The sequence below is a fragment of the Littorina saxatilis genome, linkage group LG8 (assembly GCF_037325665.1).
Source record: "Littorina saxatilis isolate snail1 linkage group LG8, US_GU_Lsax_2.0, whole genome shotgun sequence".
Classification (NCBI taxonomy): domain Eukaryota; kingdom Metazoa; phylum Mollusca; class Gastropoda; order Littorinimorpha; family Littorinidae; genus Littorina; species Littorina saxatilis.
The window spans coordinates 10,568,976-10,596,086 of NC_090252.1; the positions used below are offsets into that span (position 1 = coordinate 10,568,976).

General features: G+C 40.0%; 1 long non-coding RNA gene across 1 annotated transcript; it reads right to left on the reverse strand.

Moving 5' to 3' along the window:
* Positions 1 to 24,260: 24,260 nt before the first annotated feature.
* On the reverse strand, positions 24,261 to 26,739 carry LOC138972757 (uncharacterized). Its single transcript, XR_011457736.1, has 2 exons — positions 26,008 to 26,739; positions 24,261 to 24,433 (listed from the first exon to the last, which is right to left on the reverse strand). It is a non-coding gene; the product is annotated as an uncharacterized lncRNA (long non-coding RNA).
* Positions 26,740 to 27,111: the final 372 nt, after the last annotated feature.

The following is a 27,111-nucleotide window of genomic DNA, read 5'->3' on the forward strand; positions in this document are numbered from 1 at the left end:
ACTTCACTCCAAAAGATGTTCTTTTTACGTTCAAAACGTAAAAACAAGTGGTCACTGACAAAAATGCCAGTTAAAGTACAGAAAATAATAATAACACGCTGATCCCGTGTATAGTTAAGAAAATTGCTGATCTGCCTTAAAGTACTAGTTCATGCAGGTGTCACACACCCCACGTCGTCACCACTCGAGTATAATCATACATATAAGTTACAGATGACTTGGTGGTAAGAAGGGTGCAAAAGACATGGTGCAACTTAGCTTTTTGCCACTGAGTGGGCGGCCTGTGATTAGTCTATAGTCTCCACAACTGCTCTGTCGAATGTAGTGCCGGCTGGCGTGGCAACGAAGCAGGGAACAGTGGAGACATCAGGCGCCTCACTCAGTTGCTGAAGGTCCTCCCGTAGTCTACCAGAAAAAGTAGAGCTGTAGCTGGTAGGACGGCGACAACGACAGCAAATCCCCAGTACATCAGGTTAGCAGGTTACATCAATGCCGCGGACGACCTGGTTACAGCATCCGGCTCAGCATAGCACGTAGTAGAATACGTAGGCGGTAGAAAACAGCCAGCAACGGAAGATATGAAGAAATGAAGAAAGGCTGCAACAAAAAGCGTTGGTGCACTAAACATGCCACGCTACCCTTCAACCTCCACCTTTAAACATGTCAACTTTACATATCTCATCGAGCACATGGGCCTGCACAAACGAACTTTTACAACAATAAATCAGCTATTTTCCTTCCTTCTCTCCATATCTGCAAAAACCACATACAGATTGGTATTTTAGCGTCACAAAGAGCAAATTATGCGCTACCTGGAAAGAACAACACAGACTCGTCAACAGCGTTAAATAATGATTTATTACCTCAACAGCCTAATGTAGGTAGCTCTCTCTTTTAAGCGAATCCGCTTCCTTTTGAATGGCACCCGTTCGTCAACGGAAATACCGCCATCCTCCCTCTTGCGCTGAATCCTTATGCGGTGGAAAACCTTCTCCGCACAGCGAAGAAACTTTGACGCCCCGACTGTCAGCCAGCATGTAAACAAAGAGAAAGTGGTCTCTAATTGAAGTTCCTTCAAGCCCTACTGTGCAAGCAGAACGGCACGTTAAAATACAGTGCAGCAGTCAACGCGTTGAAGACCATCAAACTCTCTAACCGCTGAGTTTCGAGTGTCCAGTTAACATGTCTCACACAGACAACCTTAACAAAATCACGTGACTCACCTTGTCACGTTCCAAGTTCAGCTATCGCCAGTTTTGCCCTGACAGCAGAAATTACCCACGTGAAATCCGTGCAACACGAAATACCCGTGTTCGCTATGCTCTGTCAGCTAAAAACCCCAGCCGTTGACAGAAAACAGGCGCTTTCTGTCGCAATTCGAGAAAGGCACCCGACAGAGTGACACTTTCTCGATCCATGTCACTAAATCGTGAAAGTTGAGTGGGTTATGAGTGATGACGAAAGGGACTCTGTTTGTGTGAGTTTTTTTGCGATATGAAAGAGTCTCCTTTCTGATTTTAGCTGAAGCTTTCCTCCTGCCATCTTTAACAGTCTTTTTGCTGTACCCCCTGGCACAGAACTGTCTCTCCATCTCATCGCACCTTTGTTTAAATTGCTCCTCTTCTGAGCAGAGTCTTTTAAGTCTCAGAAATTGTGAGTAGGGCAAATTTCGTTTGACGTGAGCTGGGTGACACGAGTTCTGGCACAGGTAGGCATGGCTGTCGGTAGGTTTTGTGTACAGGTCAGTCTGAAGGTATCCATCCTTCAGACTGACTGAAATATCTAGAAAGGAGACTTTTTGTACCGATGATTGGTGAGTGAATTTGATGGTAGGATGAAGGGAGTTGATGTGTTTTAGGAATGAGTCTAAGTCATCATCTGTTCCTGTCCAGAGCATAAAGATGTCATCAATGTATCTTCTCCAGAGTTCAGAATTCACAGGCACTGGACTTTGTTGGAATAGTTTTCTTTCCAGTGCGGCCATGAACAGGTTAGCCACAGATGGTGCCATTGGAGTCCCCATCGCTGTTCCGTGAATCTGCTGATACACTTCATCCTCAAATGTGAAGACATTGTTAGTTAGTACGTGATCTGCAACTTTGACAATAGTCTCTGTTGGTGGCCGATCACCCTGTGGTCTGGAGCCTAGCTCCTCCTTGATAGCTGTCTTCATGTCCGAGTGGGGAATGTTAGTATACAATCCAACAACATCAACCGTGACGATGTTTTATATATTTACTTGCAAAAGTAGCACGCATGATAAATAACGTTTACAGTAAGTGCTACTTTTGCAGGTACACTACTCGTCATACAAAACTATACAGATGCGTTTGGGGGCAGATCTTTCTGTTGAGGCTGTTGATTTGAAAACCAGGTATGACTGGAAAGGCCATTGATTCCCCTACCTTGTTCAGAAAACAGATTGAGTTTATATTCTAAGAGTAAACATGACATATGTAAATATTTTTGGATTCAAAATTTGATGAAAAATACGATGCAATCAATTTTAGATTTTTTGGGCCAAAAATTGATTTAAATGACAACTTTAATTAACAAACTCATAAAATATTTGTTAAGCCATCGGGCTGAAATGCAACACCAAAGTCCGGCCTTTTGTGAATGAATGTAATTGCGCTAATATGCTGTCATAATAATAATAAAGTAGATGTGTACTGCCGGGCAGTACATACCCCAAGCGAAGTCGTCCATCTGTGTGTACATGATTCTCTCTCTCTCTCTCTCTCTCTCTCTCTCTCTCTCTCTGTCTTAAAATGTGTCATCGATGACGTGTTTTCATACTTGCTAATGCGGCAGGCTAATCATGACGTCAAATTGAAACTTCTTGAAGTCTCTCAGAAAGGGACATGAAAACCATGTGGGGGTTACTGGTTTGGGCTGAAAAAAAATCCAACTCCACCTAAAATTCAAGCGCCTATGGGGCTGAATTATGCAGCATAAATTGTGAAAAATCAGGATATCTCACACTTTCAATTCTGCCATCATGTCAAATCTGACAACAAACCTACCCACAAAATGTCATAAATATCAGTGTAGAATTGAGACTTAACGGTTTTTAACTGCCAAAAATAAGTTTTTTTGACTGGAATAGTTTGTCTTGAAATTCAGTTTGGGACAACGGACCCACCCACTAAATTTCATAAAGATAGGTGAAAATTTAAATGTAACGGTTTTTAACTGCCAAAATTATGTTTTTCTTCTGGAAAAGTATGGAGTGAAAATCAGTTGGGGACAACGAACCTACCCACAAAATTTCATAAATATCGATGAAGAATTGAGATTTAAACGGTTTTTAACTGCCAAAAATAAGGTTTTTTGTCTGGAAAAGTATGTCTTAAAATTCAGTTTGGGACAACGGACCCACCCACTAAATTTCATAAAGATAGGTGAAGAATTGAAATTTAACGTTTTTTAACTGCCAAAATTATGTCTTTCTTCTGGAAAAGTATAGAGTGAAAATCAGTTGAGGACAACGAACCTACCCACAAAATTTCATAAATATCGGTGAAGAATTGAAATTTAACGGTTTTTAACTGCCAAAATTATGTTTTTCTTCTGGAAAAGTATGGAGTGAAAATAAGTTGGGGACAACAAACCTACCTTTAAAATTTCATAAGAATCAGTGAAGAAATAGGATTTAACGATTTTTTAACGGCCTTTAAATCATTGGTGATGTCATCATAACCCAGTCGTTGTAGTTGTCGTCGTAGTTGTTGGTGTTGTTGTTGTCATGTTCGTTGTCGTGATTGTTGTTGTTCTCGTGTTGTTGTTTTTGTTGTTGTTGTTGTTGTTGTTGTCGTCGTCGTCGTCGATGTCATTTGTTGTTGTTGTTGTTATCGTCGTCGTCGTCGTCATCGTCGTCGTTGTCAGAGGTTATTTCTAAAGATTTCATTGATAGTCTTTGTTCTCGTCACCAAGACTTGCTAAGAACAAGCTTGGAACAGCAAGAGTTCCAAGAACAAGATTAGAACAACTCATTACATCATTACCAGTACGTCATTTGTATTTAGAACACACTTTAGAAAAAAACTCTTCAGCTACAAACCAGTCACCCTCACATGTCGGAGGTGTTTGTCTAAACCACTTACTGAAATGTTTTGAGGTTTAATGACCATACACATGTTGAACCGGTGAGTGTCTTCCGCTGCTTAATTCGCAAATAACTATTTTATTAAAGTCCGCTTGAAACGCTCAAAGATGAAATTCCATGTTAAAAAGTGACAAAAGTTTCACATTTTCCCGTTGTAACAGCTTCCGATGATATTATATGAAAATTCTGATCCTCTGAGAGGATTCCCCGAAACAAAATCAGTTTGTACGCCTAATTTTAATAGAATTGTCCAAACAGTGTCGCTAATATTGTGCTAAAAGATGAATTCTAGAACAATGTTCACAGACAGACACCACTTGGCAAAAAAATTTTCAGTGCTGGGAGATGAAAAAAAACACTACTTCGCTACGCGCGGGCTCCGCCCGCGCTCCGCTTGGATAATAATAATATGGGAGATTTATAGAGCGCTTTACATTCTCAAAGCGCTTTACAATGACAAACATACATAATACATACAAAGCAAAGCAAAAGCATGTGCAGCAGCATTCAGCACACAAGTGAACAACGAAACTCAAACTCTACATCAATACAATCTGCAAGCATACTAACACAGGCAAAACATTCAAACATTCAAACACCTGATTCAAAAATGCACCATGTTGAAATAAAATTAATCAAAATACTGGGTGAAGAAGTGTGTTTTAAGGTTTGATTTGAAGGAACAGAATGTTTGGCAGTGTCGGATAGAGTAAGGGAGAGAGTTCCACGCAACGGCAGCAGAGTGGGAGAAGGCTCTCTGGCCGTGCTGTTTGCGACTAAAAGAAGATAGACGGAATATTCTAGTGTCTACAGAGGAGCGGAGGGATCGTGAGGGTGTATAGAGTGTGAACAGGTCAGACAGGTAGGATGGGGCTGAGCCAGATATTATTTTGTAGCAGATACAGGAATCAAACTCAACGCCAAATGTACGTTCCCTCCACTGTATTATACGGCTATGACATCATACACACAAATACACACAATCATGAACATAAATGTTAGGTACTCAAAAATCCAGTACTCACAGTTTTGTAGGCAAAAAAACAACTCGAGATTACAATCTCGTACACAATTGCAATAACACAACTCTCTACCCTTCACTTAGGTATAAAACTACACAAACAGTTATAGTTCCTACTCCGGCAGACTTAAATCACCGTCTGCTCTGTCTACTAAATATTTCTTATCTCTTAAGTAATTAAGATATTGCAGACATATTTTAATTCTGGTCATACACAGAATTACACAGCATCTATTGCTGTTCACTAGGAAATGTATTTTAACTACTAATTCCTTCTACTGGTGACCTCGGTCTACTCAGTTTCTATCGCCCTGTGACCTCTATGGTCCAACTCTACGGACAAAAATAACCGTGCATTAGCTTCTTGAAATCCCGTCGAATCTCAGCTATGCGGGTCTATAGGCGTGATATTCCGGCGGCTTCTCAGATCCGTCATACTGCCATATGGGCACTATCTTCCTTTCCGACCGGTTATACGACGCACTGCACAACATAAATAGCGGACATCTTGTCTTAGATATATATCTGCTATGTTTACAGTTTACAGTGTTAGTCGATTCAACTTATGCGATAAACATTAGCGATATTCAAATGCTTATTCCATTTACCTGTTAAGTGCTCTACTCGGGCTTCCTTTCTCCCGGTCGATTCCTGTGACAACCCCTCCCTGTCGCTGAACAGTGGTTAAGTGTAACGATATCTTCGTTGCGATTCACAGCATCAACTCTATCGGTCAGTGAGCTGAATTCACAGTACGTACACCACACTTCGCTACGTCACTCTATTATCTCTGGTTAGCGCTCTAAAAACGTGGAGGATATCACTATCAAACTTTGCCTGTTAATGTTATTCGTGATTTCCTTCACACCTTTGTCGAAAATTAGTTGACCAAAATTAAAACAAAATTGGTTGGAAAATGAGAGCGTGACAGTGCCGCCTCAACTTTCACAACAAGCCGGATATGACGTCATCAAACAAAAGAAAAAATGTGTGGGGATATCATACTCAGGAACTTTCATGTTAAGTTTTATGAAGACCGGTCCAGTAGTTTTCTCGGAACCGATCTATACACACACACACACACACACACACACACTCACACACACACACACACACACACACACACACACGCACACACACATACACACACACACACACACACACACACACATACATACACCACACCCTCATCTCGATTCCCAGTCAACGTTAAAACATTTAGTCATAACTTGACTAAATGTAAAAACAAAGCTTTTGAAGCAGGGCATTCAGATCAAAGCTACTTACTTTGAGCACGCACTTGAACCGTCCTATTTAACTTATACCCGTTTTGCCACACTCCTGACAGGATCCATGGTTCGTTTTCGTTGTTGCCCATGTGGCGTGTCACAGAGAAAATCTGCGATTGTTCATTATACGCGCAGCCTGGAGTCGCTGTCCATGATTCCGTTGTGTACGAAATCATACAGATTCTTTCTGGCAAACTCTCTCCAGACATCTTGTCCACGTTGATAGATGTAAGTATGCTGTTTATGCCTTTGCACCTCACAGAGAACATCAGTGTCGCAATGAAGCCGTCCTTGTCCGGGACCAGTCTGGTGTTGTTCCGGTAGAAAGCACCTGTCAAGGAAAAGCAAGGAGGATAACGTAGTGTTAGCTTATGCACGCTATTGATGTGTCCTTGTTTACTTTGTACTTCCCTTTCTCTCACAGTGTAACTAGGCAGACGAGTTACATTTATTGAGCTTTCATTACTTTCGAATGCCTTCTTTGCCATGAAGACCATCTTTTCATTCACCATAGATCGGCCAAGTCAGTCACATATAACAATACCATATGTGTTGCAATTGGACACAATCAAAACATAAACTACATCTATTTGCCAAACTAATCTCTTCACTGAAACGTATGTCCTCTGTAAAACTATTCCAGCAATTAATGTTTGATCTGTATAACAAGGACCTGACTTTTGCAACAAGTATTTGTTTGGCAACACTCTTCTGAGTTAATTAACCTTCGCAAACCCTCCAGTCGATAAGTTCTACTGATCCTCCCTTTCGCCCCCCTTTTGCAGCCCCCCCTCTCCCTTTTCTCTCTCTCTCTCTCTCTCTCTCTCTCTCTCTCTCTCTCTCTCTCTCTCTCTCTCTCTCTCTCTCTCTCTCTCTCTCTCTCTCTCTCTCATGTGCGGGTGTAGTCTATATAAGCGTATATGTGGGAGTGTGTGTGTGTGTGTGTGTGTGTGTGTGTGTGTGTGTGTGTGTGTGTGTGTGTGTGTGTGTGTGTGTGTTTGTTCGTCTGCAGCCATTGTTGTTTTTGTATAGATATGTATTTAGACATGTTCCCCTGCTAGTCACGCAAGGGTAACGCCGACTAGTGGTTTATTGGTTTGAAATATGTGTGGTCTGCAGATTGATTGGTTTTATGAGTGTGTGCTAACTGTTGGATCAGTATTTTCCTTTGTGTGTACATACTATACCTTGCTTTTTACCCTTAGTCTTTTTCTTTCCCTTACACCTGTTCCTTGTCCCGGTGTGCTCTCACGCCGCCCCGTCCCTGCACTCACTGCTCCATCCACATCTGAATTTCGTTCCGCTGCCAGACTGGCCGATTTTACAGACGCTCCAGGGAGGGATGTCGGGTCGTTGCGGTAGGCTACCCTCGGAAGATGACACTGCACTTCTGCTGAGTCACTTCGACGGTGTTCAGTAGTGGGTCTGTCCCGAGCTAACGGACGCAGCCCACTACCTACTATGCCCCCTACTAACGACATTGACTGCTAAGTCGCGGAGCCAGACTGAGTGAGGGTCCCCTCCAGAGAGCAGACAGCCACCCCGTCCCTCTGTCGACCCCCCAGAACGTCATACGTTGAAGACTGACAGTAGAAGTACGTTTCAGGGAATGATGGAACAGGAACACTGAGACCAAGGTCAACATGAGAGCTCCGGGCATGAAGGGCCACAAGAGCAAGGACAATTTATAATTTTTGGATGGTTAATGAGATGAGGATGATCATAATGATGATGCTATCGATTTCCAATTTTTTGTTTGAGACTACGTGACAGGGCCTAGGGCAGCACTCTACGCTTACTGTCATAATATATCCTGGTGTCAACCAGGCCCGAGAACTGCAGCACCTGCGGTGTTGGTCAGGTAAACAGAACCTGAGCACCCTCAAAGTCGCATTCGTTGAGTGAATGACACTCGGCTGTGTGATTCCAGCCTTCCCATAGGAACCATAGCACTTCCACTCTGGGTAGGAGCCGACCGTAGCCCGAAAAACCCACATGACCCTAATGGGATTCGAACCCACGACCTCCCGGCCCACAGTCCGATGCGCTAACCACTGCGCTACGGGGGCCGGTTTTACCCTTAGTCTTAGATATTTTTGGTTACCTATGGCTTTCGTGTCGGTGTGTTTTTTGCTCGTACTCATAAACTAGTTTGCTATGTTTTTGTTGTTATCAAGGTTTTGTTCATTCGTCCTTTTACCCATTTTATGAATGATGCAGAAATTGTTGTTTTACCTTGTCTATAAGGCTTTTATTAGCTAATGACAATAAAGTGTCAAAGCGTCAAGCGTCTCTCTGTCTCTCTCTGTCTCTCTCTGTCTCTGTCTCTCTGTCTCTCTGTCTCTGTCTCTGTCTCTCTCTCTCTCTCTCTCTCTCTCTCTCTCTCTCTCTCTCTCTCTAAAGTAAAGCAAAAGTAATTCCACTTCCCAAACCAAAAGACTTAACCGACATCAACAAGTTTAGGCCAATTTCGCTATTGTCTGTTCTAACAAAACCATTAGAAAAAACATGTACACAAGTGCTTGCTTCTGCACGTGAAAAGCCGTGGTCTTTTCGCTCCATCTCAATATTCGTGTCACACAGCTCTCGTTAAACTATGCGATATATGGCTATCTGCCATTAACCATTCGGAAACAGTCGGCGCCGTCTTCCTTGATTTTAAGAAAGTGTTTGATATTGTTGATCACACAATTCTGTAAAAGAAATTATCTTGTTATTTAGGCGACGCATCCAACTTACCTTTTTACATTCAGTCAAGTGTTGACTAAATGTTTTAACATAGAGGGGGGAATCGAGACGAGGGTCGTGGTGTATGTGTGTGTGTGTGTGTGTGTGTGTGTGTGTGTGTGTGTGTGTGTGCGCGTGAGTGTGTGTTTGTGTTTGTGTGTACGTGTGTGTGTTTGTGTGTACGTGTGTGTGTGTGTGTGTGTGTGTGGTGTGTGTGTGGGTGTGTGTGTGTGTGTGTGTGTGTGTGTGTGTATGTGTGGAGCGATTCAGAGTAAACTACAGGACCGATCTTTATGACATTTTTGATGAGAGTTTCTGGGTATGATATCCCCAGATGATTTTTTTCAAATTTTCGATTGATGTCTTTGATGACGTCATATCCGGCATTTTGTAAAAGTTGAGGCGGCACTGTCACACCCTCATTTTTCAATAAAGTTGATTGAAATTTTGGTCAAGCAATCTTCGATAAAGGCCGGACTTTGGTATTGCATTTCAGCTTAGAGGCTTAAAAATTATATAATGACTTTGGTCATTAACCATCTGAAAATTTTAATTACAATTATTTTTTTATCAAACGATCCAAAATTACGTTCATCTTATTCTTCATCATTTTCTGATTCCAAAAATATATAGATGTGATATGTTTGGATTAAAAACACGCTCAGAAAATTAACAAGTCGCGTAAGGCGAAAATACAACATTTAGTCAAGTAGCTGTCGAACTCACAGAATGAAACTGAACGCAATGCCATTTTTCAGCAAGACCGTATACTCGTAGCATCGTCAGTACACCGCTCATGGCAAAGGCAGTGAAATTGACAAGAAGAGCGGGGTAGTAGTTGCGCTGAGAAGGATAGCACGCTTTTCTGTACCTCTCTTTGTTTTAACTTTCTGAGCGTGTTTTTAATCCAAACATATCATATCTATATGTTTTTGGAATCAGGAACCGACAAGAAATAAGATGAATGTGTTTTTAAATTGATTTGGACAATTTAATTTTGATAATAGTTTTTATATATTTAATTTCCAGAGCTTGTTTTTAATCCAAATATAACATACTTATATGTTTTTGGAATCAGAAAATGATGGAGAATAAGATGAACGTAAATTTGGATCGTTTTATAAATTTTTATTTTTCTTTTACAATTTTCAGATTTTTAATGACCAAAGTCATTAATTCATTTTTAAGCCACCAAGCTGAAATGCAATACCGAAGTCCGGGCTTCGTCGAAGATTACTTGACCAACATTTCAACCAATTTGGTTGGAAAATGAGGGCGTGACAGTGCCGCCTCAACTTTCACGAAAAGCCGGATATGACGTCATCAAAGACATTTATCAAAAAAATGAAAAAATAGTTCGGGGATTTCATACCCAGGAACTCTCATGTCAAATTTCATAAAGATCGGTCCAGTAGTTTAGTCTGAATCGCTCTACACACACACACACACACACACACACACACACACACACACACACGCACGCACGCACGCACGCACATACACCACGACCCTCGTCTCGATTCCCCCCTCTACGTCAAAACATTTAGTCAAAACTTGACTAAATGTAAAAATATACAAATTATGATTAACATTAAATTTCCAAAATCGATTTAAAAACAATTTCCTCTTATTCCTGGTCGGTTCCTGATTCCCAAAACATATAGATATGATATGTTTGGATTAAAAACACGCTCAGAAAGTTAACACGAAGAGAGGTACAGTAAAGCGTGCTATGCAGCACAGCGCAACCGCTACCGCGCTAAACAGGCTCGTCACTTTCACTGCCTTTTGAACTAGCGGCGGACTACAGTCATTGTGAAAAAATGCAGTGCGTTCAGTTTCATTCTGTGAGTTCCACAGCTTGACTAAATGTATTAATTTCGCCTTACGCGACTTGTTATGTCTTAGTTTAGCAGGGACAGAGTGTAAGACTAGGCGTGAGCCTAAAATCTCCATCCTTGAGTAATAAGGTTCGTTCGCTCTCTCTCTCTCTCTCTCTCTCTCTCTCTCTCTCTCTCTCTCTCTCTCTCTCTCTCTCTCTCTCTCTCTCTCTCTCTCTCTCTCTCTCTCTCTCTCTCTCTCGCTATTTGTCTTTGTTAAAATGCAGATAAGAAACCCTTTGTCGTAAGCTTGGAGCATATCTGTTTTATGCACTGCGAATTAGAGAACATTTTGTTGAAATGTGATTGCTATAGATGCATCGTTTTACAAATATGTTATGTTTAAATTGTTCCATGATCAAATGAAGGATGCCTTTCCAACTTGTCAAAACCTACTTTGTGGAATGTGATTGCTATTCTGGCTAGTCAATGTCACTGCCTTAGCCACGAGCGATGGACTGACGATGCTAAGGGTATACAGTCTTGGTGAGAAAGAAACAAATAATGCAGTGCGTTCAGTTTGATTCATGTTGTATTTTCGCCTTACGCGACCTGTTTAATAATGGACTAGGTACGCGCGAGTCTTGACAAAATGCACATTTGACATAACAAGGTGTGATTTATTGTTTTTCCAAAGCACATTTCTAATGCGCAGTTAATCAAACCATGAACACGTTTTAAATAATTTCCAACATTTGTGTTCGATCAGAATGTTTTTTTGCTTTCTATCATTTTGAGGTATAGACGGAACTTTATTATTACCATGAATGGGTAAAACATCGGTCAATGCACTGCGAGTCTGGAGTCTAAAATGACCAACGTTTTTTTTTCTTCGTTTTTTGTCTGTAGTTCGGCGGCGTGCAATAGCATGACGTTACGATTACATTGATTTAGACAAAGGAAATTTTTCATTCACAAAGCTGCTTGGCGCTGCGCTGATTGTATTTGTTTTGTAGGTTGTGTTTCTGTATAATACGTTTACAACTATCACACAATACTCACATTGCTCCTCGGCGTGGACACCTTGAACAATCAGTGAAGCGGTACTGGTAATACAAAGTAATTCAATCATATACATTGTTTGTTACTTGACGACAACAGGACCAACTGGCCGGCAGTGCAACACCATCAATCAGTGACTCAACGTCGTCCCTTCTCACACAAACCACAGACGAGACGATGGTTGAACAGATGTGCTGCTTTAGTTCCCTCTACATTACTTTCGAATGACTGGCATTCTCACACTACTTGCGATTCAACCGCCTGCAGTTTACTGGGAACACAATTTAAACCAAACCGCATCATCACTTCATGACAAACACTTTATTCAAGATTCATCGACAGTTTAACAAAGCCAACATTTATCTAACAAGATATCATTGGTGATAGAGAGGTGGACGGGAGAAGGTGTCAGTTTATTGATTTAACTTTACTTTGCTGTTTTCAAAAAAGACAATGGAGTCCTGACGGAAGTTTGAACTTCCCCGTAATCAAACGCTTATTGTGTCCTAATGTAGGACCATTTTGATAACTGGTATTTCACAAAGTTGCCAATTCACACACACACACACACACACACACACACACACACACACACACACACACACACACACACATACACACACACACACACACACACACACACACACACACACACATGTGTTTTGGTAGTTCTGAAGACTATCTCTTAAAACCCTACTTTCGAAGACACTTTTATTTTAGTAGCTAGGGCTATGGAAATATATACTATGCTTCATGATGTGCAGCTCTTGCAGTAGAACAAATGAATTTACTTTCACAGTCGAAAATATGCTCTCTGAAATTCATGGTCAATCTCATGACGTGTACCTTTCATTGTATTTCTGAAAACTCTCTTAACACACCCTACTTGTGACTACAAGAAAACACTCAGAACCTCTGAGGACTCATCCAACACACCCTACTTGTGACTACAAGAAAACACTCAGAACCTCTGAGGACTCATCCAACACACCCTACTTGTGACTACAAGAAAACACTCAGAACCTCTGAGGACTCATCCAACACACCCTATTTGTGACTACAAGAAAACACTCAGAACCTCTGAGGACTCATCCAACACACCCTACTTGTGACTACAAAAAAACACTCAGAACCTCTGAGGACTTATCCAACACACCCTACTTGTGACTACAAGAAAACACTCAGAACCTCTGAGGACTCATCCAACACACCCTACTTGTGACTACAAAAAAACACTCAGAACCTCTGAGGACTCATCCAACACACCCTACTTGTGACTACAAGAAAACACTCAGAACCTCTGAGGACTCGTCCAACACACCCTACTTGTGACTACAAGAAAACACTCAGAACCTCTGAGGACTCATCCAACAGTCTCCTTCAAAGAACACACATCCTTTCTCCTCTCCACTGTTTCGTTACCAGCCATACTTAAGTCAACTCGCCTTACACACCATACATCTGGAGACTTCTTACACATTACCTTACACGACAGAAATTTTAAGCTTCACGTTACACACGCCTTTCTGACAACCTTTCTTTTTTTTAAACAAAACACGAAATAATTTGTTTTAAATCATAAAAAAATGAAACAAAATTAATTACAGTATCACCCTTTTGCTCTCCAGTGTAACCTTTTACCTCCAAACGCTTGCTTTGCACATGTCACGGACAGTTACTTTAGTTCGTTCTCGGCAATGAAGTAAACTTACTTTGCAATACTTATTGTCCTTTCGGAACTCAGTGCCTGTGAGTGTATTATATAATATTATAATGTTTGAAAGTGGCGTGAATGACCCGGCATAACGGTAAAAAAAGCAAGTAGTCCCAGATTGTTGTGCTAACTTGTATCCATGTATTGCAATTGTCCAAAAATAATCATAATACTACAGCTCAAGAGACTATTTTCTTTCATTCTCTCTTTCTTTCCAACAAGCATGCATGCGATTCTTCTCCGTCACACACACAACACATTCACTGAAAATACATCAATGGCAGAAACTATCAACTCAAACAAAGCAAACATTTACAATTAAGATCGATAACAAAGGTTTTACCAGTTTCTATAAGTTTATTTCTAAAACAAACTGGCAAATGTAACATTAAGAAAAGTAGTCAGATATGCAACTGCTTGTGCTTTGCCTTAATTAAAAATGAAACATGAAAAAAACTATGTCTTTTGAAATCTATTCAACATAATTATTGTGACACTACCGTGTTTCATGCACATGAAATCCAAGTACATGCAGACTACTACGTCAGAATCAAAAAACAAAACAAAAACAGTATGTTCTGGGAACATTCTTTCTTTCTTTATTTGGTGTTTAACGTCGTTTTCAACCACGAAGGTTATATCGCGACGGGGAAAGGGGGGGGGGGGGGGGGGGGGGATGGGATAGAGCCACTTGTCAATTGTTTCTTGTTCACAAAAGCACTAATCAAAAATTTGCTCCAGGGGCTTGGAACGTAGTAGTACTAGTACAATGTATTACCTTACTGGGAGAATGCAAGTTTCCAGTACAAAGGACTTAACATTTCTTACATACTGCTTGACTAAAATCTTTACAAAAATTGACTATATTCTATACAAGAAACACTTAACAAGGGTAAAAAGAGAAACAGAATCCGTTAGTCGCCTCTTACAACATGCTGGGGAGCATCGGGTAAATTCTTCCCCCTAACCCGCGGGGGGTTCTGGGAACATGGTGAACGACATCACAAGCACCTCCACCAAATAGCCTTTAACACACAAACAATTCAACAATACATTACAAATAAAAGAGACACTGATCTTGAAACTAAGGGGGTTGTATCTCTTATTCTGGCAATATAAGATAGCCCTTTGAGTTTTAACATATTAAGTTTCTCCCTGTTTGCAATAAGTTGTTGAATTGTTCCTGTGTTCAAACAAAGACGTTTGGATTGAGTTGCTTGATTGTTGTGTGATGTTACTAAATACGTACAAGTATATACCTGTTTGTTTGGTTTGTTTTTTAATATTGATGTACATGACAAAATCAATGTTAGACTTCAAAAGATCTTTTTGTTTATATCAGATTTACAAAAGAGACAAGGCTGGCAATACAAACAAAAATATCCATGGCTTGTGCAAACATTATTCCATGATCTGCATATGAAACTTAAAAGGGATCTTTTAACATAAACAATAACACACACACACACACACAAAAACACAAAACACAAAAACCTGTGACTTTGTCAACATAATAATGAGTTCAAAAAACAAATGAAGTACACACACACACTAAACAATTAAATACAAAAGAGCTAGTTAAACATTGCTTTAAGTCCATGGACTACAAAGAGCAGACTTAGGAACATTCTCCAAACCTGAACGCCACATTATAAAAAGGTAACTAAAATAGTGACATTTTAGGCATCTTGCCACCTGGTCATTTTACACACAATGAAGGCATCCCATGCAAGGGATTCAGAGGCTTTATCCACCCTAATCAAATCCCAGTAACAATGCCATAATTCATGGAAGTGTCCCAACTGCTCAATAATTTGTCTTTATGTACTGAACTGAAAAAGGAAAAAGAACTGTTATCTATAGCAGTGACACATTAAAACGTAAAAATCGACCAAAACAACAACAAATCAAAGAAAATCAGCAAAAACAAACGAGAGAGAGAGAGAGAGAGAGAGAGAGAGAGAGAGAGAGAGAGAGAGAGAGAGAGAGAGAGAGAGAGAAAGAGAGAGAGAGAGAAAGAGAGAGAGAGAGAAAGAAAGAGAGAGAAAGAGAGAGAAAGAGAGAAATGAAAAAAGTCAACCAACAGACAAGGAAATTTTACATCAGTCAGTTCAATCTTGTTATAGCACTGACCTTCACAAACTTACAAAATATTTGTTGGAAGCTTCTCCTCAGGAGCAGTACAGTACATAACTTATATAACCTATAGATTCTCTGGACTTCTGACAGCACATTTTAGCAATGGCGACAAAAGTTATGGAACTCTTCGTACTGAGGTCGTACTGAGGTCAGACACAATAATTTCACAATCACAATACAGCAGTCAAAATGAAGCAAACAGGCTATCATATGCTTTCATGGATACCTACAAGCACAAAAAGTTTCAAAATATTATCAAGAACTCTGAATGCCATGCTTCCCCTGACTTTCATCGTCTTCCTACAAAGGAATGACTTGTCAGTGTCTCATCCTATTGTGACAAAAGAATTGCTTACCGAAGACTTATGGTGCCGCTTGGACTGTGTTAAGTGTATTGACACGCACATGCAAACACAAAACGACAAATATCTCTCTTGTGTGACATCTTAATTTAAGACATGCACTTTAAAAGTGTCATCAGATTAAAAAAAAAAAAAAACCCACCTCTGCAAGGTTTCTTTCTTTCTTTATTTGGTGTTTAACGTTTGTTTGTTTGTTTATTTGTTGCTTAACGCCCAGCCGACTACGCAGATCCATATCAGGACGAGGAAGGGGGGGATGAAGGGGGCCACTTGTCAAGCGATTCCTGTTTACAAATGCACTAACCCATTACTTGTGTCCCAGCAGGCTTTAGTAAAACTAAATTAATACCTACTGGAAGATTACCAGTTTCCAGTATGTTAAAATAGGCTTAACCTATCTACTGCTGGACTTACATCAGAACACTAACAGATTAAACTATACATGAATCGCGAGACAAGCGGCAAGAGAAGAGATTTTTGGAAAAAATACAGGTGAATGAGCAAGAAGGCAGAAAAAAGAAAAGAATTCATGAAGAAAAAGAGAGCATGACAGGAAAGAGGAACCAAAAATCTACCTAACAGCAAACTAGAAAGCTCCTGCGGTTCCAAAAACAGGAGGGGCCTTTAATTTCATAACCGCAGTGCTCCACTGCGGGAGGTGTTTAACGTCGTTTTCAACCATTCAAGGTTATATCGCGACGGGGAAAGGGGTGGGGGGGGGGGGGGGGGGATGGGATAGAGCCACTTGTTAATTGTTTCTTGTTCACAAAAGCACTAATAAAAAAATTGCTCCAGGGGCTTGCAACGTAGTACAATATATGACGTTACTGGGAGAATGCAAGTTTCCAGTACAAAGGACTTAACATTTCTTACATACTGCTCGACTAAAATCTTTACAAACATTGACTATATTCTACACAAGAAACACTTAACAAGGGTAAAAGGAGAAACAGAATCCGTTAGTCGCCTCTTACGACATGCTGGGGAGCATCGGGTAAATTCTTCCCCCTAACCCGCGGGGGGTCTCTGCAAGGTTAAATGCATCGAAACATTTGAAGAAGAAAAGCAATAATTTACAAAACATCTTATAAACAGATATGTACTTTAAAAGTGTCATCCGTTATATAAAAAAAAAATTAAAAAAAAATAATCTGCATGGTTAGACGCATCTTCACATTTGAGAAAGTAAAAACAAACAAACAACAAGTACTAGGACAGTCATGAAAAGGTACCTCTAGTGTGTTCTAAGTAAGTAAAAAAAAAATTACTGTAAATAAAAAAAAAATTCAATTCAGCATGGAACATTCCCTATAAATCTGTCAGTTTGAGACCTAACAACCAAATGCTACAACACAACGTTACATACATTACCCCCAAATCTTCCAAATTCTCATTTCTGGTTTGATCTGAAACATCCTGAAGCCCACTACACTAACAAAACAAACAACAACAAAACTGAGGAATTGTTAAAGATCAGGACAGGACACCAGGAGCAGAAGTGTTGGAATGACAAACACTTTCTTTCTTTATTTGGTGTTTAACGTTGTTTTCAACCACGAAGGTTATATCGCGACAGGGGAAGGGGGGGAGATGGGATAGAGCCACTTGTCAATAGTTTCTTGTTCACAAAAGCACTAATCAAAAAATTCCTCCAGGGGCTTGCAACGTAGTACAATATATGACCTTACTGGGAGAATGCAAGTTTCCAGTACAAAGGACTTAACATTTCTTACATACTGCTTGACAATGACAAACACCCCACAGGCATATCATGAACACCCCTGAGGAATAATATGAACCAGACATTAAGCAGATAAAATGCTCCAGCAAACAAAGTACAAAACGACACAACTTTCAATGAAAACTCTTGGCTCATCTGACTAATCTTTGGATCTCCCAGTAGTCACAACATAATTCGATTATGCAACAGAGAAATGTTATTGTCAAGATTGTGTCAAACCATTTTAAGCCTTATAAAAAGGCTGCATGCAATATCATAAATCCATTTTCAACATGACATACAGTAGTACAATATGAAAATACTCTTCGCTTAGTAATCTCCATGTACATAAGAATGCAGAAAATTTACAAGATCACCTGACATTCACCTTGAAGGTCACTAAAATCATGAAAAAAATGTCTGCTGTTGCATTTAAATGGAAAATTTTAAAAGTAAATTTTCATTTGATTAATATATTTACCCAATTCTCATGAATGCATTGACCTTGGTCTATATGCTGGACATCGAAAAACTACTCAAATTACCTGCCCTTGAAAGGGTGGTAACTAAGCTTAAAAAACAGACACCACAGCTGTTGCTATGGCCTGTACTACCTGGTCACCCAACCCACCCTGCGCGCCACGTGGGCGCGGGCATCTGGAATAATCATTCGAGACTCTCAAAATCCCAAAGGAAATTAAGTAGCAGGGAAGGTTGGGAGGGTATTACCTATGAGAATTGGGTAAGTATATTAATCAAATGAAAATTTAGTTTTAAAATGTTCCATTAAATTACATTTTCTCACCGCAATTCTCATGAATGCAGATTCCACCATAAGGCAGTTATCAAATCCAAAAGTAGACCAAGTACAAAATGAGAATGGAATGTCCTGGAGCTCTCCTTGCCTTTTTCTTAAACCAATTATAGTGCACTCACAAAAAAAGCAACAGAGATAAAATGTTGGTAGGTCATCTTGAATACAAGGCCAGTACTGTAACTGACCTTGATACGGATCGATCCAAGGGGGGCAATCTCAGTCATCTCAAAGAGGGAAATCCAAACGCAATCCGCTTTGTTCGATTTTATGGGCTTGGACGATAGAGAAAAATAAGAAAAGCAAAAGCTGGAGTAAACCTGGACGAAATTGCTATCAAGAACGCAGAATTGATTTTTTCTGAGTTTTTTTTTTGGCCGTAAGCGCCATGTTTATCGGAGCAGGAAACTCTTCCAGAGTGAGGCCCCTTTGTTGTTGTTGGTTTCACTACGGCCGCATTGTGAACAGCTCCGATAAACATGGCGCTTACGGCAACAAAAAAACTCAGAAAAAATCAATTCTGCGTTCTTGATAGCAATTTCGTCCAGGTTTACTCCAGCTTTTGCTTTTCTTATTTTTCTCTATCGTCCAAGCCCATAAAATCGAACAAAGCGGATTGCGTTTGGATTTCCCTCTTTGAGATGAATGATTGCCCCCCTTGGATCGATCCGTATCAAGGTCAGTTACAGTACTGGCCTTGTGTTCAAGATGGTTGGTAGGTCTGCTGCATGTCTCCAAAAATTCAGGATTTAATGCACTGCATTTCTGAGAAAAAAAAGAAGAGATGGACATGCATTACTGGGGTTTACTAAACTGAACAAAAAAAGTACTGCAACTCTTTTTGTTACCACATCCAATAATTACTTCATGTGTATTTTTATTCAAATCTTATGATTGCCCCCCTTATGAATGCTCTAGAAGGTATGTGACTTAATTATTTGGAACACTTTTCGGACTGAAGATTGCTGTAACGAGAGTCATGTGACAGCCGCTCAAGTAAAGGTACCCTCAAATCAACCTGACAAAAACGTATGGTCCCATTTATAAAATCAACAAAAATCAGAAATAGGCACCATTTTGCAACTTGTACCTACCGAAAGATAGCCCTATCAATTTTCTATTCAGGACATGTCAGTTTTTGTGACCTCTACTACTATGCCATTTTGACTGAGGCAGGTATCTACTGTAAATGAGGCTGAAAATGAAATAGGAAGTTTTGTATACAAAAACTGACATGTTCTGAATAGAAAATTGATAGGGCTATCTTTCGGTAAGTACAAGTTGCAAAATGGTGCCTATCTGTTTTTCTGTTGATTTTAGAAATGGGACCTTACGTTGTTTGTTTTGTTGGATTTTTTTAGTCATTTTGAGGGTACCCTTACTTGAGCGGCTGTCACTCTCCTTACAGCAATCTTCAGTCAGAAAAGTGTTCCAGATAGTTAAGTCCCATACCTTTCAGAGGTGTGATCAAAGATTTGAACAAAAATACACGGGTAGTGATATTGAATACGGTTGCAAAAGGTGTCGCAATAATTTTTTTGCTTAGTTTATTTTTGCTTCAAAAGGTGATTTCTACAGAAATCCTTGACTTTGGACCACGAACGACTTTGGAGTTGTGGGTAACTCTTTCTGAGTTCTTCAATTTCATGTTTCCCTGGCAGAGTTCTCTTGTGAAAATGAGCGGCAAAGTGCTCACACACTATCTTTTTTTCCGTGTCGAGCCAAGCTTCCCGCTTTCGAGTTGATTTCTTTCTTCTTCTTTGACCTGTTGAAATAATTCCAGACACTTGCATTAATTTCCAGTAGAACATTTTCATAAAAGGTTGTGCAGTCATCTAGACAACTTTCTGGATACATTTAGGAATCTACATATGAAAACATAAGCATAAGTGCATGAAGATTGTTAAAACATTATCTTGCCAACAAAGCTGTAACTAAATAAGAACTGCAATTGAAGTCTCTTTTCAACCTGGACACAATTATGATAATGGCTTCTACTTGCTGAGTGAAAGTGTTTAAAGTGGCATTATGCTAAAAAACAAAAAAAATAAAAAAACTAATCACCAAAAAATGTACATTGTTTGCTTTGAGCTTTTTACCGTAAAGTACTGTATCTAGCAAGCAAAAAAAACCAAAAACACCCCCCCCCCCAACACACGTTGAATTTGGACCTAAAGTATGCGGTGGGCGCTTACTCAGTACTATACCCTATCGGTGTACACTACATTGGGGTGTGCACGTTAAAGATCCCACGATTGACAAAAGAGTCTTTCCTGGCAAAAATGTATAGGCATAGATAAAAATATCCACCAAATACCCGTGTGACTTGGAATAACATAAATTGGCTGTGAAAAGTAAATATTCGCCGTTATGGCTTGATATTTACTGGCCGATGTGAATGCGTGATATATTGTGTAAAAAATTCCATCTCACACGGCAGAAATTAATATGTAAAGCGCTCCAGTGAGATTCCGAATCGCACTAGTGGAGATTGGAATTCCAGTTTGCACTAGGGAAAACTAGAATTCTCATCTCCACTGGATATTTGCTAGTGAAGATTGGAATTCCAGTTTGCCCTAGTGCAAACGGGAATCCAGTTTCAGTGGAGATGAGAATTCCAGTTTTCACTAGGGGAAATAGGAATTGGGGGGAATTGGGGGAAATAATGTGTTCAAAGGTTTATAATTGTTGTTAAAACCATTTCATCTTGAGTCACTCATGACTTTAAGACTTACTCATTTCAGGTATTGAAATGCAGAAATAAAAACAAGAAGAGCAAACGCTCGATCGAGTCACTTTCGCAGTTCTGAATATTATATGAGGCATCAGATGGACAGGAAGAAATTGCTATTCACAACACAATGAGTCACGTTCACATAAAATTTGAGCCCGGTCACTTTTATAGTTTCCGAGAAAAGCCCAATGTTAAGTTGTGTGTTGCCGAACAGAAAAGGCTAGTTATCTCCCTTGTTTTTCTGATAACGTTCGTAAAAGGCTACAGATGTAAATACTTTGATGTAAAGAATAATCCTACAAAGTTTCAATCACATCCGATGAACTTTGTCAAAGATATAAAATGTCTAATTTTTCCTTTGACGCTGACCTGTGACCTTGAAAAAGGTCAAAGGTCAACGAAACCATCGTTAAAGTGTAGAGGTCATTGGAGGTCACGACTAAACAAAATATGAGCCCGATCGCTTTGATAGTTTCCGAGAAAAGTCCAACGTTAAGGTGGTGTCTACGGACGGCCGGCCGGACGGCCGGCCGGACAGACTAACACTGACTGATTACAGTCACTTTTTCTCAAGTGACTCAAAAACTTTTAACTTTGTGATATGATTTAATGATATTGATAAAAAAAAACTTATCGTGCGCAATTACTCTGTGTTGTTTGATTATGTCAATTCAATAATATTTATTTTTATTTCTGCATTTCAATACCTGCAATGAGTAAGCCTTAAAGTCATGAATGACTCAAGATGAAATGGTTTTCCCCTCCATTTTCTTTCAAACCTTGTTCGTTCCGTGTTGCGTCTGCTTTTTGTTGTCTTTTGTGTTCTTGTTTTTCCTGATGAAGCTTCCAGAAGCGAAATTTGTTATCGTCTTGTGTCGTCTTTGTATCGGTGAGTACAGTAATCCTTTGTTTTTTTTTAACTTTGTTCATCTTACCACAGTCACTTCGTTGTTAGGAATTATAAACCTTTGAACACATTATTTCCCCCAATTCCTATTTCCCCTAGTGAAAACTGGAATTCCTATCTCCACTGAAACTGGATTCCCGTTTGCACTAGGGCAAACTGGAATTCCAATCTTCACTTGCAAATATCCAGTGGAGATGAGAATTCTAGTTTGCCCTAGTGCAAACTGGAATTCCAATCTCCACTAGTGCGATTCGGAATCTCACTGGATTCTCATTTCCACTGTGACACATATATATATATATATATATGCAGGAACGGTTCTTCACCCGAATAGCTACCTTTGGCTACTTGGTATCCAACATGTAAACAGATGGTGCACTGTCCAAAATGTTCTCTCAAACACAGCCTTATCAAACATCAAGTTTGTTCACTTTATTCACACAAAATTGATAACTTTGACCTCTACAATTCCAGAAGAGTATCCCAGACCGGCATTCTCTCTGTTGCTGGATCTGTCTGCAGTGTCAGGCATCTATGCCACAATGTGAACAGGAAACTATTCTTACGTCTGGTCATTTTCAGGCCTGTACCAAGAACTGGAGATGACACATACTCATAACCCCCCACCACACACACAAAATGGTTGTCACTTTTTGTCTTGAGAACAGAATTTTAATCTAGCTTATTCTGGTTACCTGAACAAGATGGGTGAAGTTTGTTGTCTTCCAGGTCCTCTCCATCTCTCACCAGTGAATTCTCAGGTTCCATGGACTGTTCTCTGCCACGACCTACAACAAACACAACACTTGTTCATTAAACTGCAATGATATTCTGCCTGAAAAGGGCAAATGACTGAAAAGGCGAATAACTGAACACAAACAGTTCATTTCTAAAACTAGCTACTGTCAAGGAAGGCGTACCAGCATAGCATGAAATACTATGTGAGTATGTCACACGCTTTCCTTCTTTACCACTACTAAAACAAACGTGTGCAAGATTGTATGTTACACGCGTTAGGAGCATGGCAAGCACGGATTCAAACTCAAAATCGTCCCTCCAAAAGCAAAAAAATGCACACACGACTTTTATTTCTCCTGCTGTTATCGTTTCTTCTCTTTACAAATTCTTCAACGCTCAGAATACTGAAAACGGCATCCCAGACGACAGTACTGTTTCCATAGGCGAATTTAGCTGCCCTTGGAAAGTGGCTCGCTCAGAAGGCCTGTTAGTCTGAAACTATAAGGACAGAGTTCCCAGCAAACAATTTTACGTTGTATTCACGTTATATTCACGTTGGGTTACGTTGGGTTTACGTTGCGTTTCAACGTTTTTTTTACGTAGATTTGTATGGACGAAATCACGTGGGAATAACGTTGGAAAACAACGTTGCATTTTACGTGACACCAACGTGAATGCAACGTGAATTATTGGTGGAGGTGGATTGTTCGTAAAAACATTACGTGAATTTTACGTTGTCACAACGTGAATTTTTGGTTGTGGTTGTGGTTTGGTTGAAATTGCGTTGCATTTTTACGTAATGTCCACGTGAATGGAACGTAAATTTTAGGTCAAAATTTAGCTCAAAAATTACGTGAATTCTACGTTGACACAACGTAAAAGTTGTGTTTTGGTGCATTTTTCCTAATAAAATTGACGTGAATTACACGTCGACACAACATGAATTTTTGGTTGTGGTTGTGGTTGTGGTTTGGTTTGATTTCGACGTGAATGCAACGTTGAGAGTGAATGTAGGTTTTGGTAAATGTATCCACGCACACACACCAACTTTCACACTCAGTCACAGATCATAAGGACTATTACATGTAACACCATAAACTCAAGATACGATCAACAATTTTATTTCATAACAAAAACATGCATATTATGTTGCGGAGAAATTAAAAATGCACGCAGCTTAGCAGGGCAACAGCACAGCATATTCAATCGATTTCATTCTTTGTCCTGGTGGTCCTCTTCTCCCAGGCAGTCCTCGATGCGCCTCTTTGATGCTGGTCGCTAAACAAAGCAAAGACAGCACATTGATATTAGTGACACCATATATATATACGAATCCCACACACACACACACACACTCACACACAAACTCACACTAGCGCGTCACCTTATTCCCACTACTATGAGTTATACACAACTACAATAAGCGATAAACGTTTCATATGCTGATCAGGATGCAATGAACTTTGACACGCTCCAATTAAAGCCCATTATAGGGGCCGGTGTCCGTCTCTCTCCTTGAGGATAAAAGGGCTCACAGCCTTTTCAACATTGTTATCAAAATCAAAGTCTTTCGGTAACCTGGAAAGCTCCTCGGAGCTAGTACTGTCTCAATTATCCACCGATCGCCGTAGGTCGAAGTTGAAGACTATCAAGTGTATGCATGTTGTAGAGGTGGGAGGTGCACAGAAAATGGAAGCAATCATTACAATCAAACTTTGTTTGTTAAATACACTACTCTTTGTCATCGGAAACTAAAAGTTATTTAGTTTTGGCCTTTTTTCACAGATTATACATTGTAAATGAAAAAAAGCAAAATGAAGCAATACCAAATAAAAACAAAATGTTCAGAAACATACATGATACATGGGTAGTATCAAAACGGTTGGTTGGTTGGTTAACCTAAGCTTAACGTCCTCACAGAAACTAGTGCCAATTAGGGACATGAAGTGGTTATATGCTGGGACAAAACGGTTGGGAAAAAGGAGAACTTTAAAGTTGCCATCAAGCAAGAGAGGGATGGGTGGTTTCAACTTGCAAGGGTAATAAGAAAGCAGTGAGAGAGACAATTAAGGGCCACATGTGCGATCAAGTTGAATTTGAAAGTCCAGCACCTATAATTACAAGTTGTCCACGTTATATTTCCAGTGTTATCCATACCAAGAAGGTTCCTTTTTTTCTAACCTTCATCTGTCCGACACGTGCGATCTCACTTTTTCAGTAAGTTATTTTTTCCCTTTAACATCTGATTGCCAGACTTCCGTCAACCTCTTGTCAAATTTCACACTGTGATTCTCACGTATCTGATCGCTTCTTTAAGAGCACTTGACAGTGTCCAGTCAATCACTTCTTTCAGACGGGTCATAAAATTGCAAAGGCTCCTGAATGCCCCGCTCCTGTACAAACTGTGTGGGGAGGATCTATGGGGGGGGGGGGGGAGATCTTAGATTGAGAGGAGACGGAATGCATGGAACGGAATTTTTATGAATCGTTTTGTAGTTTTTGTGTCTGGGGCATGTAAACAAAACAAAAATGAGCAAAATTCTGAGAGAAAAACGGGAGCTTTATCAAAGCAAATTTGTTTTACAGTTGTTGTGATTATTTAACGACAAGAGGAGACACAATACAATTTGTTATACTTTTGATTTCTAAGAGTTGAAATCAATTACGCAGATATATTATAAGTCTACAAAGCCATGACGGTGCCAAAATAGCATGATAGCATTTTTGAATATTTCACTAATCAGAGCAGTAGAATTCTAACTTCATTAAAAAAATCAATCTAATCAAAGAATTTAGTAAGCACTGAAGGCATCGTGATCATTAAAAAATCTCACAACTTAAGAACATCATACCTCTGCATAAATTACGCTTATGCAGTATGTTTCTTCCGATTAATGCAAACACTTTTTTTGTCGCAGAGCAGGGACCCGGCATTGATACCGTCACCTGAAAATCAGTGGCTGTGTTGTAAGACCTACATTTTGTAATTGACAATGACTTGAAAAGGCACGTGTCCTAGGAAAGGTAATACATGTACACTCAACGGTGTCTTTTGCACACTGCTATCTGACAAATTATTTAGAGCGGTCATCAGAAGCAGGCGACGATAGTCGAGTGATTTATTACCCACGGGGGGTTGAGGCTGCAGACAATTAACTGTGAACTGAGAAGGGGTAAGCGGTGGGGGCGGAGGGGGTTAAAAGGGGGAGGGAGTGGGGTGGCAGACATAAAATAATGAAAACTTGTTACGGTCCGACTTTGGGTTTGGTGTGTGTTGGCTACGCTGATGTCTCAAGTAGACTCACGTTCATAAGGGGGTGGGTAAATCAACATGGTCGGCAACTTTATGATCCAGGTCGACAAAAGACAGTCAAGTGTGTAATTAGCCAATCAGTCAGATGACATCAAGGTGTCAAGTTCTGAATTCTTCTCATACCACCGTTCCGACCTCATCTCTCGGACAAAAGTTGGACAACCAAGTTTTGGAAGAAATTTTCAAGGAAGAATGACATCACAGGTTTCTGGAAAGCAAGGATTCGGGACAAAAGAAAGAATAACTGACACTATAACACACACACACACACACACACACACACAAACACACAAACACACACACAGGCACGAACTCAAACAAACACACTGGCACACCACACACACACTGAAACCACACACACACACCGACACCACACACACACACACACACTCACACTCACACACTCACGCACAAACACACACATATACAAACTTGCGCGCGCGCGCACTGATTTCTAAACAACAACAACAGTAAGCAGTGAACGATGCATATGCTAATCATGAGGCAAGAAATGAATGTGGCAAGTTTGATTCAACTTTGACCCGCTCTAAATCCCACGTTGTACACAGTCTGTCTCCCTGAGGATAAAAGGGCTCACAGTTTCCAAAACTTGTGATCAAAATCAAAGTCTTTCAGTAACCTG